A 13,608-nucleotide genomic window follows, 5' to 3' on the forward strand; every position below is an offset into this window, starting at 1 on the left:
TCCTGTTCACTCACTGTCGCTGGTGAAAGATGAGCAATGAGAAGGCAGGTTTAATCACAGCAACCTGAATGCGAACAGTAAATCACTGCAATGGCTCATACAGTAATGTGTGGTGGTGGTTAAAATAGTCCCTCTCACATAAAAACTCCCTGTTTCTTTTTTATATTCTCTCTTCTTGCAGGCAGGGAGAGGGATGGAGTGATGAAAAGGGTGGATGAGCGATAAGAAGAGTGAGGGGAAGAGCGACCTGCTTGGTATTCACCTGTCTCTCTGGATCAATAAAGGTAATTTGGGCTGATTCCTCCCTGTAGGCCTCTTAGCAGACAGACGGGGAGAGGGGTCAGCCACTGCTGAGCTGCGGGGAGCTGGAATAACTTAGAAACACACTCTGCAAATTACTGCCCCTGTTTGAGAATCTCTCATTCAGCTATTCCCCTGCCCTGAAAAGAGCTACAATGTGATCCTCACACAAACATGGCTGAAGATAAGAAAGGGTTTACAGTACTTCCCTGTAGTTCTTAGACCTCCACATGCTTAGACATACATACCCATGTCTGGTGCCTAATGTAGACATGGTGATTGCCTTTTACTTTTCCGTCCCCAACTTTCTGCAGTTTTGACAGAATGTTCCCTGAAAAATAAAAACAAAAAAAATAGAACCTAGCTTTAACCTTTTTTCTAACTTTAACCCTAAGCTGAAAAAGGCGAGGTAAACCAAAAGTTTCGTCATGACTATCGGTTTTCACATTTCAGACTTTGTTGCTTTTTGAAAAAACTGTGATGGCTACCAAGCAGTTCAAAGAGGGGTTATGATACCCATGAAGAAGACAGTTCTGGAGGTGGGAGCGGACCGTTCAGATTCACAGGTCAAGCCTCATAAATTACCATGGAAACAGGGGTGTCAGGTTGAAAGAGAAATAACTCTTGCAATACCCATGCATACACATTCAACAACCTTGATGCAAGCTCATGGCATAAAATATCATTTTCCTGTTCACCCTTTAGGATTTTTCCCATCCTGCTGCTCTTATAATTCACTGTAAACCTTTTTCAAAATTGTAATTTTCCTTGCATTTTCTCCTGCCCCATTTTGTTTTCTTTTTCACATTCCCCATCCCAACCTCTGCCTTTCAGTCTCTTGGGGCTGCAGCATGTCTCATCAGTTGGTTATAGGCATGGAGGATGCCGTCCGTCATGTGGGGTCACCAGTCTGAGAGGAATGCTCCATGTCAGGGATGTCAGGGGTGGAAGCGGGGTCCCAAGGGAGACAAAACCTACAAAGACTGAACCACAACTCCAGCCAATCACTGCTTGATGTCCTGCCTATGTATTGTTTTCCACCAAGTACACAGGTGTGCACCTGCACCTGCACATATACGCACATACTGCATTTTCTCTCTCACTTGTATTCACGTACAAGCTAAGTGTTGTGACCTTGTGTTGAAGTGCTCACATGTTACCAAACACACTCATATGCTCATACATGCTCCCTTTCTTTCCACACTGCCTCTTATAAAAAGTTGCAGTGTTGACTGCAGACAGTGCAGAAAGGTTTTTATTGCATTTTTAAGAACAGAGGTGAAACAGGTTATTGGTGCAGGCTATGGCAGAACAGGTCCCTTTTCAGTTGTCATGCACTTAATTGAAGAGAAGAATGGGGGTCCACATACCATTCCCATGTTTTATTCCCAAAAAAAGCAAAGAAATTTTGGTCCCGTAGCCTGGAAACTTTGTACACAGGGATGATGCATTGTGATTCAGTTTGGCCTCTAATGCAAGGAAAATGCTGAAAACAAAAAAAGCTAATGATCCTGTTGACGTTCAGAAAACTCATCTTACATTTAAAAAATGGTTAATCAAGTTTGACGTCTGTGACTGCATAAAAAAATGAGAAATCCGCTTTTGATTGCTGACAGCGCTGACATTAATATTGATGATAAACTGAGACATTTTAGGTATATATTTGTTTAGAAATTATGTGTTTTTAAGTAATGTGAGCTAGTTTCTGTGATTAGTGTCAAATGCAAGAGTTTAAATTCACAATTTCATTGTCATTATAAATATATCTCCTGAACATTATAAATGATGCAGTAATTTATAAATTAAACTAGCTTGCAGAGTCGCAATATAAAACCTATTTTAGGATAATAAAACAGTCTCAAAATACAATATACAGTATGAAGAATGAAACTGACAGCAAGCTTTTACATACATGTCTTTTACTCTCTGCAATAGGAATCCTGCTAAAACATTAAGTGTCTTGCTGAAATTTGATTAATAGTCTGCTTTTGCTTTCCATTCCACTATCAAACTTCAGTTATCTTTCAACATCATTAATTGTTTCTTGAGGAAGCACATATTGATAGTCCAACATGTGGGGAACTGTTTGAGGCCGACTTAGCTGACAAGTCATTTTCATTCTAGTACCCTGACCTAATCACCATATCTTATTATCATTCACATGAAAACACTAATTACAAAGGCAGGGTGAACCTGATTTATGCTAATGGAAACGTGAATATGCGACGGATGCATTAATCTAGAGTATAGGACCCCGCGCTGGTGTTAACTGTGATTAGCATGTGATTACCATAGCATGGGTTATATCTACTGGAAGCCCTGCTTCTGATGGGCTCATGGAAATCTCTCCACTCACTGGCAGGGAATGAGACTGTGACTCTTCACAGCATGAGGAAATAATGTTAATAATACAAAATGAACAATTTTGATTGTTTTCCTCTAAACAAAAATATCTAATTAGCAGCTAAAACATGAGGGCATTAAAGCTTATAGGTGCTTCAAGGATTAGGATAGAAAAAACAAGAGATAGAGTGCCAAATAAATATGTTAAAGGGATAGTTCACCCGAATTACAAACACAGAAAAATTTGGGGTTTTATTCGGCCATGTTTTGAGATATTTATTTCTGCTTCTGCTGACACAAGTATAAACCTCATCACATAGAACCAAAACTTTCTACATGGGAAGATACCATGAGATGTAATAGGAAAATGTGTTTGTGTTGTGGTTGTTGTGGGCTGTGGCTGAATTGACCCTTTAAATGATAAGGCTGGCAGTAATCTATTGACAACAGATCCAATGAAGAGACCAAAACCAATTGTCTTTCAATACTTTTTGAATTACCCAACCTTGTCAGTGGCATTCAGCCCAGAGCTCATTCCTTCCAAATGAAAACATACATCTTTAAAAACATGTCACAAATATATAATTTCATTGTTGAAAAGGGCTTGTAATTTTCCTTTTTTTAATTTTAGGAAACGTTGCTTAAACAAAAGTAAATAGTGTATTTGTTGGAGACTATTTCCAGGTGTGGATTAATACACATTTTGGTCTCTATATTTATGGCAGCAGGACGGTGTATAAGGGATTGAGTCTGGAGGTCTGTGGCAGAGGAATAAGTTATATCACACTGCTGCTACACAATCAATATTTGTTGATGAATTCATCGTTGGATTTGGTCTTTTCATGAGATTTGTTGACATTAAGACAAATATGGAGTACTAGGAAATGTATCCTTTAAATGCTTACACATGATTTTATGTTTACATATAACTAAGCTAAACTGAAAAACAGATACATTACTAAATAGGAAACAATATTTTAAACGCACTTCACAACACATCATATACTATATAACAGACCTATTTTACAGCAGCCATTTTGACATGAAATAGTTGGGTAAACATAGGAGTTACCAATGATACTAATTGAGATTTCATTCCATTCAGGTCAAACAGAGCCAGAGTGCTGCTATTGTGCATGTTGGCTCACTGAAAACATTCTCTGCTAAACTAAATGGAATGGAGCCTTAATTGGTATCATTGCTAACACCTGTGCTTATTCTACTATTTCATGTCAAAATGGCTGCTGTGAAAAAGATCTTTTACGTGTTATTATACAATGAATTAAAAGTAATCCCAAATGTTTGTCATCCAGAAACCAGACATGCAGATGTGTTTAGCTTTCGTTTGCAGAGTGCAGGTGTCTCCCAGTGGCAGTCCCTTGCACCATCTGTTCCTCTGGCCGGACCACCTCCCTGTGGCTTCCATTGGACAGGAGGATGCGTTTGTTTTGGGAGACACGAGAGCACAAAGAGAGGGGGCCCATCCTTCTATCCTTGCTTTGATCCCTCCATTGAGAGGACCCAGGCGTGGTCACTCTCTCAGCGTCCCCCCGGCTTGTGCCTGCCTGGATGGCTGGTCTGACGGCTGAGACTGGGGGCTAGTGAGCCCAGTGCTTTGCACATGGCACTCCAACAGAATGAGCCTATTGACGAGGCAACAGATTGGCTCTGAGTGTACCTGATGGTTATCCCCCACTTCCCCCGGCTAGTCCCCCTTCTTTCCCTCTCTTTCAACCAACCAAAGACAATCCCCACATCTCCATCTTTCTAATCAAATTGCCAGTGTGTAGTGGATTTAAGAGAGTGGCAGAAGCATTGTTGGGTAATCTGTATCAAAAAGGAGAGGTGATGTCGAGTGCGGCCCTTTTCTTAGTCAGGATTAGGCGTGGTTTTTCTCTCTCAGCCCTCTTTGGGTAATGTGTTTGGCTTTAGTAGCAACTTGGCAGAGATAGAACAACTCTGTGACGGATACTATACCAGCCAGAAGGTTGAATAAAAGTGTGTGAGAGTGCATGTGTGTGTGAGAAGTTTGTATTAAGGTGAATTCGTCATTAGCCGGGTAGAGGGTCATCTGGCTTTAATGGGTGTACTCAGGTGTTGGTTCTGATGTCTGCAGCAATGGTGTTGTTTGCTGTTGGGAATCAGATCCTGGTTCTCCCCTTCCCCCTCTGCCCTCCCTCTGCCCTGCTCCGGTCCCTCTGCACCCCAGCTAATACCAGGCTCATTACACCGCTATCGATCGGCCCTTGCTTCATACGAAAGGGCAAAGAAGTCCTCTCCTCCCTTTCTCTCTTTTGTCATTCTTTTCCCCTCTTATACCCTTTTATAATCTGCTCTCTTTTCTCTGTGGCCTTTCTTCTCCACTGATTTCCTACGTACTGCAATTTCCTCTCTGGGAATTATGTTTCAGGTGAACATCTCAAGAAACTAAGAGTATATGGGTGAAAGCCACAGTTTAGTCGGCGTTGGATTATTATGAGGAAATATCTGCATCGAAATAGCTAGAAATACTCTGAATTGTTAAAAGGCTTTATTTTTGTGGTGTTGTTTACAGCTTAGATCATCTTGTGTGCAGAAACGTAGAAAAGATGATTTTAGACAGATTTAAGAAGAATACTCAAAGACTTTCACTATACTCCCTTCTGTCACTCAACCCTCTCCCCTGCTGTCCAAACCCCCTTCTTTCTCCAAGCCGTCATGCTTCTTTCTCGCTTTTTTTCCCTTTATCATGCAAGAGATTTGGTGTCTTGTAAAATAACACCCAATTTATTATACAAATCTCTGTAGAAGTATGCAGCCTTGTGTGGGCTGAAGTGTAAACACCGTGAGGAGGCTTTGAAATGAAAGGCAGGTCTTAAATTACAACACTTTCTAGAGTAGTGTGCAGAGGTCACATCAGACAAAAAATGTGCTTGCATGCACACCGATGTATATTTGCACACATTCTAGAAGTAAAAAGCAGAATTAAGAGACATCTAGTCTGTCATTAGCAATGCTTTAGGGGACATTGTTCATGTGGTACTAGCAGGTAGAAAGATAATTTCAAACTATGTCCTTAAGATACTGGATTATCACTGTCAAGAGATAAGAAGACTCTAAATCTGTTCCTTTTTCTTTCTATTTCTTTCTGAGATTTTTCGAAAAACATAATGAAGACATTGTGCCTAAGCAGGGAAGTGGACGCAAACCAAATTAATTGCAGGTAGAAAGTCAGATTAGTTCAGAAAAACAATCATTATTACAGCAATACAAACTTTAACACAGGAAAAAAGATACATTTTAAGCTGTATCACAATGTCATGATGACCAAAATCCAAATCATTTCTTAACACATAACATTCCCCATATTTCACAAATTTTAGGTAAAAAGCTACCATAAAAAATTATCATATGTTGAATAAAAAGGGCATAATTATACATAAATTACAGCTAAAAAGAATATATATATATATATATATATATATTCTTTTAAGAAAAACAATACATCTAGGCTAAATTCTACACTAAATAACTACTCTTTTGCAGTTATGTAGGCTACTAATTTATGCTTCAAACTGAATAAATAAGTTTATTTCAGTTTTTTAAGGCGTACCAAAGTGTTTCTGCAGCATGCAACAAAGACCTTCCTTTCTGTTGACAGAATTTATTTGCATTTCTACTGCTACAGTAACTCAGCAAGAGGTTGTCTGTCCTCTGACCTCACAGCTCACAAGCTGCATTGCCTGTTTAACCATAATTGCTTGCATACCATATTACACCATACTTGTTGACTTTGCATCCTCTGGCACCCTGGTTGCATGTGTCCCTCAGTGACTTCACCCAGTCTTACAGTACGGTTTTATAATAGAGGACTGTTCAATGCGCCATTACAGAGGTGATGCTGGGTCTCCTGTAGTTACCCAGGTTGGCTACCTCTGACCCCCTGCTACCTCTACGTCTTTGTTTCACGGCTGACAGAAGGAGTGCCAGAGCTCCTCCAGCTCGGTTGATTTATGACCAGCAGCTGCTCTTGCAGCCCATGACCCACACAGCTGGGTGTCAGATGTGGTCTCCCTGTAAGCAGAAACTTATCTGGCAACCCAACATCAGTCGAAGGCTGGACAGAGAGAGGGGGTAGGGGTAAAGAGGAGAGAAGACCAAGTGGGAGAAAGATGGAGTGGCAGACTGTAGAAAAGAAAAGAAGGAATGCGAGGAAGCAGATGAGAGTTAGTGAGACAGAGAAATAAATATAAAGAAAAAAAAATTAATTGCAAAGAATTAGATAAAGATTAGATAAAGCTTGAAAAGGTGTGAAGGAGGCATCAAGTCCTGACACAGAAGAAAAGTGTGACATGTGGCTCAAGACAATTGATTTGAATGCACCAGCTAAGCTCTGCATTGATTTCTGCTAGTGTGGAGAAAGCAAAATGTTTGTATTATTTCATAAGCCAATTAGCTGCAAGGAGACTCCTCTCCCTGTGTGCCTATTGACCCACAGTCTGTGGCTACAGCTTTATTGTCTGGGGGGCGCTCTATAAAAGATCAATAACAGGCGAGTGATTGGATTATGGGGTAATCAATGCATTGTACTAATATATCACGAGTGATTACAGAGCACTGGCTAATAGGAGGCCTTAGAGAGCTGTAATGACATCACACTCCTGCTGGCGGTCAGGAGAAAAGCGTGTGTCTTAAAAGTGTGTGGATGGAATTACGCATGTGTGTGTATGTGTGCAGGTGAATTTCACATGTGTACATATCACTGGGTGTTTATATGTGTGTGTGCATGAGTGCAGGGGGTAGTGTGGGGGTAGATGATGGGTTGATTTTCTTGATTCTTCAAACAGCTGAAAAATAGTGCTACCAGATGGTGCGTGATAGCTTGCTCAGAAGAGGCCATCATCAGATTCCTGCTGTAACATGGTGACAGGGCTCCATTCTGATGCTGGGATCACTGCAGCAACATATGTGGAAACTGCAAGAATAATGGCTGTAAAAATATGCTGTTCGCAACCTCTGCAAGCTTATTTCTTAATGGTGTTTTTATGTATTTGTCACTTTGTCAAAATGAATCAATTAGCAATGGGTGATAGATGCTGCTTTTAAGGGATTGTTTTTTTGTAAGATGAATCCAGAAACCATTTCCTCTCAATATTTGTGGAGGAAAATTGCCAACAGATGTTTCACAGCTTCAACAATTCAGACGATTGTGCTCATGATAAACTAGTTTTCTAAGTGAAAGACTAACAACATCAGTTTCAATTGTGAATTTTTCTTATGTGCCCGGTTCAATTTAGTCATTGTTTCACATTTCAAATTAGGGGTATTTAATTTTTAAATAAAATTTTGTTGCAGTTCTTTGAAAACTATGTATCTCCAAAACTTCACATTTCCATTGGCTAAGAAAAAAAAGCCAATTTTCCGGCAATCCAATAGGATTTTTCAGTTGTTTATTTTAGCTGAAGATATCTGGGCAATTTCCTCAACCCATATTGATGCTTCTGTTTTTCTTCAAAATGTAAAATTGACCAATTTTTCGGAGGCAGTGACTCTTCCCCAATACGTGACCAAAATTTGAGAGTTCATGAAGAACCAACTGGAAAAAGCAGCCAGCTTGTAGTAAAGTTGTCCATTGTTTGCTCGGCTGAGAGGAAAAACGTGACTGGCAGGCTAATCTTGTTAGACACTTAACACCAGAATGCCAGAAAGTAATGATGTAATGATAATGATGAACCTTTTCACAACTAATTATCTGTGTTTATCAACACGTGTCAGGCAATTTACTATAATTGAGTGAGTGATAGCCACCAATCTCATCACTGTCTTTCATTATTTCTTTGATTTGCCAAGTGTTTAAAAACTCATGTCTCAATGATATCAATAGTGTGGTATAGATACACACTGATAATGTGTAAGGAGTAGTGCTTTTGTCTTAGTTCTTTATCTACAATTTTCCCCGCTAAAGACAAGAGAAAGTCAAATGAATGAGATGTGGTTTAACACCTTAAATCCTTTTTAAGGTGTCTTTGTTTGGTTTCTTCTTAGCTGCTTTGTCCCGTATCGCCTGCTCAAATAAAGGCAGAGACATCATCTGGTCCCTGAGACTTGCACAGGGGAGCTTTGGTAAAGTTCCTGTTTGCTCAAGAGTTTAGGAGGCTTTTATGTGACAAATTGTAAAAGAGCTAATACAGGATTTAATGAGAAGAGACATTTTCTTAAACAGGGGAGGAAAAAATAGTGTCTGTAAGCTGTGTATGTGTAATTTCATGTTTGACTTAAGAGGTTCAAGTAATAGTTGGCACAAAATAAGAGTGGTTCAAATTACACATTTATTTGTTTATTTCATTCAGTTATTTATTTATAAATGTTTGTTTTCTCCCAAATTTAGTTAAGGAAATTCATTTTTAATTTTTTTTCCCTACCAGTTTACAGTTTGATACTCAATTTGCTTATGGTTTGATGTATATGGAATGTTGTCTTTTAATAATAAGTTAATAATACAAAATATCGTAATATAATCATAATCATTAATTCATACTGTATTATCAAAATACATTTAGATTTTAATAATTTGTAACCGCCACTTATACGCCATTTTTAAATCTTTGGACCACTGTAACAGTAACACTGGAAATTACGTCCTCTGTGTGACATCAGACATGTATAAGTTATCTGTATCTACATGTTAAACCATCGTCTTTTTTCGCATGACATGCACAGCCAGGAGATTCGATGCCTGTTTCTCACTGCTGTCAGTTTCCTGGCTGTTTAAGTGTCCGTTTAAAAGCTGCTCCGTCCCAGAGGGCTTGTCTTTTACCCGTCAGCCCTGTCGAAAGCACTAATCACCGCACAAAGCTGAGGGAGCGCGCCATGCACTTGTTAGCCCTCGTCCCAATCTTCTTCCACGTCCCCCTTTGACATCCAAACGGGCACTTAATTCCCCCCTATTATGTTCTTATGTTTCTATAGCCTCCTAATGAGACAAGAAAGGGGAGTATCAGGTTGTGTCCATTGATGCGACGGGCCCGGCGTGTGTTGAATGCGTGTGAATGCATGTGCCGATGCTCTGAGCCATCTGCCCATCACGGGAACATGGCGTGTAATAACAGAATCATGACCGTGGAGATCAGGGCCCCGGCAGGGAGCCTTGTATTCATGGAGCTTTAAAGGCAGCCATCCAACACTGTTCAGACACGCCCAACTCGTACCCCCCTCACTGCTTCTTTATGTGCACCCCAAACCCTCATGTACCCCCTGATTCCATCCTCCCAGTGGCATGGGCCTCAGACTCCCTGTTGCCAGGGGTGACGTGGCCGCCAGGGTCAGAGGTGCTTGTTAGAGGTGAGGTTCAGACAGTGGGCCCATCTGATAGGACCATCTGGAGGAGTGACCTGACATAATTAGTTATTAATTCTTCTCGAGGGGGGAAAAGAGAGGAGGTGGTTACACACAAGCTAATGCTCTTACTCACACTGCCGCTGTCAGCAACGGGACCACAGATGTAACTTGTGTTCCACTGTTAGAGAGAAACGATGAAGCCAAATTTACTAAAAATACCTAAAATGGGCTGCCAGTTTTCTTGCTAGGGGAGCTTGCATGTCTGTGTCAGTATAGTTGTTTGTAGAGGTATTGCTCTCATTCTTGCATATAAATGGCCAAACCTAAACAACATGGCATTACAGTGAGATACTTAAATTCAGCTATAATTGAGTTTAATGCAGAACATGGCTTAAACAACTGTAAACAGCAGGTTTTGGTGTCAGTTTCTCTCCATTAAAAAGAAAATTAATCTCTCCAGTCAACAGTTGCACTAATGAAAGAATCACAGAGACAGAGATATAAAAGTATTTACCGGCAGAATCAGATAAAGCAGAATACTATGCAACCATAGTTTGCTATATTTTTAGTGAGGGCTGCTTTGCCTCTTGCTTTTGTTTTATTATGTTAACCAAAATATCTGTGCATTTTTGTGCTTAATATGAGCTGGTAAAATTGAAGTATAAGCGCTTTCTGGATAAATTTGGGTTTGGAAACTCTTTCTGCCAACTACATTAGAGGCCCAAAAGCCAGAAGTGTAGGCCCTTTCTAAAGCGGAATATTTAGAAATGACAAAGTAGAAAGACAAGGAAGGGGTATACAAAGCAAAGTACCGTACTACACGCAGGGTTGGGAGGATTACTTTAAAGTTTAATCTGATACAGTTACTAATTAGCTGTTAAAAAATATTTTCAGTCACGTAATCCAAGTATCACAATATTAAAATAACGTCACTTGATTACTTTATATTACTTTTGGATTACCTCAATACCAAATTTGCAAATAATAATAAGCTTGCTAACATTAACTATAGCTAACTGGATTTCTGTGGAGCTAACATTTGGGGTTGATCTTGGACCATAGTCCTTGGCTGATGACAGCGTTTTCACAGCTGGAAGGCATTACTTTCACTGTACTGTGATGTTCCCCTTTTATCCTCTGACGACAAAATAATGGCGACATTTTCACCCAGTGAGGGCATTTTTTCACTAGAGGCCATGATAATGAATTGGCAACTGTAAGATTAGCTAATAGTCTCACTCGAGACCAGAGTGGCACTGTGTTGTGTGCATGTGCATGGTAGTATATTGTTCTTTATTTTACTATGCCAAACATCCCCATTGTACTAAATGTATCTGTAATCTGATTACATCTTTTTTTCTGTAACTTTAATGGAATACAGTTGCTTTTTTTGCATTTTACGTAACGCTGCTCCATGTATTCTGTTACTCCCAGACAACAGGACATAAAATAACTCTGTAAAATACTGTAATTGATTGCTGTTATATTATAACACAAGACTATTATTGATTTTTCCTTCCTACTGAAATCATTTATTGGTGTTATACAGTGATGAGTATCGCCAGCATGTTTACAATAACTTGGATTTGATAATTTCTCAGTGTTTTGCATCAAAAATCAATCCTGTGTTCAGCTCTTTGTGAGGGATGTTTAATGTGACTATCAAGGACTATAGTGGTACAGTGTCAGCACTGGCCCCCTCCCGCTGCTCTGCCCCACCACTGCTGTTGCTGCTGCTGCTGCTGCTGCTGCAGGGGAATCTCCTCATTGGCATGCAGGCGGTGACTTGGAGCTGTGGAGCACCGGCACCCTCTCTCAAGGGACTCGCTCCTCGCTCTTTCCTTTCTCCTTCTTTCTCCTTGTCTGTCTCCTGCGCTCTCCCTCTCGCCCCCACTCCCCCCCCCTCACGCAGCTGTCACAATATCTGCTCAGTACGAGTGCTAGAGGGGATTGTAGGAGTGGAAGAGCCCGGCTGATGTGCCACTTTAGAAGCAGAAGATTTCAAAACAGAACGGTTGAAAGGCCTCTCATGAGAGGTGTTGAATCAATCTTAAGATTTGTGGACGATTTGTGGCGTGCATGCAGTGTAGTTGTCGATGCACGAGGGGATTATTCTTGCAACTCTACAGGAAATCGTTTAATAAAGACATATTTTCAGAGGACTTACTGTGCTTACATATGTCCCTAATGAAATTATTTAAGACAACATAATAAATCATGTGAAATGCAAAATGACAGTGTCAGAATTCGCACTGATCTGATCTTGGCAGATTGCTGAGGTGTTTACAGTAAGAGTGACTGAGTTGCAAACAAACAAACACAACTCCTTGGCATGAGTTTGGGAGCATTTCACAGAGATGTTGGAAGGAACAATGGCAGACGAGAGAGAGAGCGAGAGAGAGAGAGGAGACATGGATCCTGTGTGGCTCTGTGGATTTGGCAGGAGTGAAAGCAGTGAGAGGAGCGCTGATACCAGCCAGACTCAAGCTGTGGGCAAATCAAGCGTGAAATCAGGAACAAAGGGATTCACAGGATTGGAGGGCATTAGATTCACACTGTCTGAGCCTTGGTGGTGTGTGTATGTGTGTGACGGAGCTTAGGATATTGTACTTGTAGTCTTTTTTAATAGCCTTATTGCTGAAGGATTAGTGAGTTTTAAATTAAGGTGGTTTTGTTCCGGTTTTGTAAAAATGATCATGCTTTTGGTATGATTTTGATTTTTAAATACAAAATTCCTTTTTGAAGGAAGTAACATCCCATCAAAATTACTTAAACTGCAATTGTAGTTTCAAAATGTTGGATTTACTTTATATGGCCAAAGGGTTTTTGTGGCTTTTTTAACTTTAAGGCACGTCCTGGGAACCCTAAATGCTGTAGATTCATCTGCTCCAACCTTAACCTCCATTTGCTAACATTTAAAATCAATAGCCATTTATCTTTTGCTGAAATGTCCAGAAATGTGGAGCCACCAGTTGTTTTGTTATATTTTTGTGAGGAAACTTGCATTTGCAACTTGACAAAATGCAGTTTGACTTGATCACTGTAGACCACTAAGAGTTTGGGTTTGTAATATTACTATTAGTAAAGTAGTATTTTATATTTTTCTAAGTGTCAACAAATCCATGAAAAAGCCAAAAGCAACAATTAGATAATCCTTCTAAGTATTTCCTGTGTAGCTAAAGTATGATATAACTTATTCCTCTGTGCCATAGACTTAATGTTGTCTACACACCAATGAGCAACATTCCCGTACTGGGTGACATGTTCCTTCATTACGATAAACCTGGGCACTCTAGTTTATTTTAAGCCAATCCAAAATATACCGTCTTGCTGCTGTAAAAACTCACTAGCACACCAAATCTGCAGCTAAAGATAGTCCCCAATAAATGTACTGTTTACTCTTGCTTGAGTAACATTTGCCAAAAACTACAATGCCCATATGTTTTAGGAAATGATTATACCTTTTTAAAAAGATAAAAATAAGATATAAAATATTTGTGACCTGTTTTTAAAGATTTGTGTAGATTTTCCGTTTATTAGGAGCTCATAGCCACAAGCTGGGGAAGTCAGAAAGTATTGAGAAATGGACTAGCACACCGTTGGTTGTGGTGTTTTCATTTGATTTGTTAAGCCTTATGTTTTAATTTG

This window comes from Dicentrarchus labrax, unplaced genomic scaffold, assembly GCF_905237075.1.
Source record: "Dicentrarchus labrax unplaced genomic scaffold, dlabrax2021, whole genome shotgun sequence".
Classification (NCBI taxonomy): domain Eukaryota; kingdom Metazoa; phylum Chordata; class Actinopteri; family Moronidae; genus Dicentrarchus; species Dicentrarchus labrax.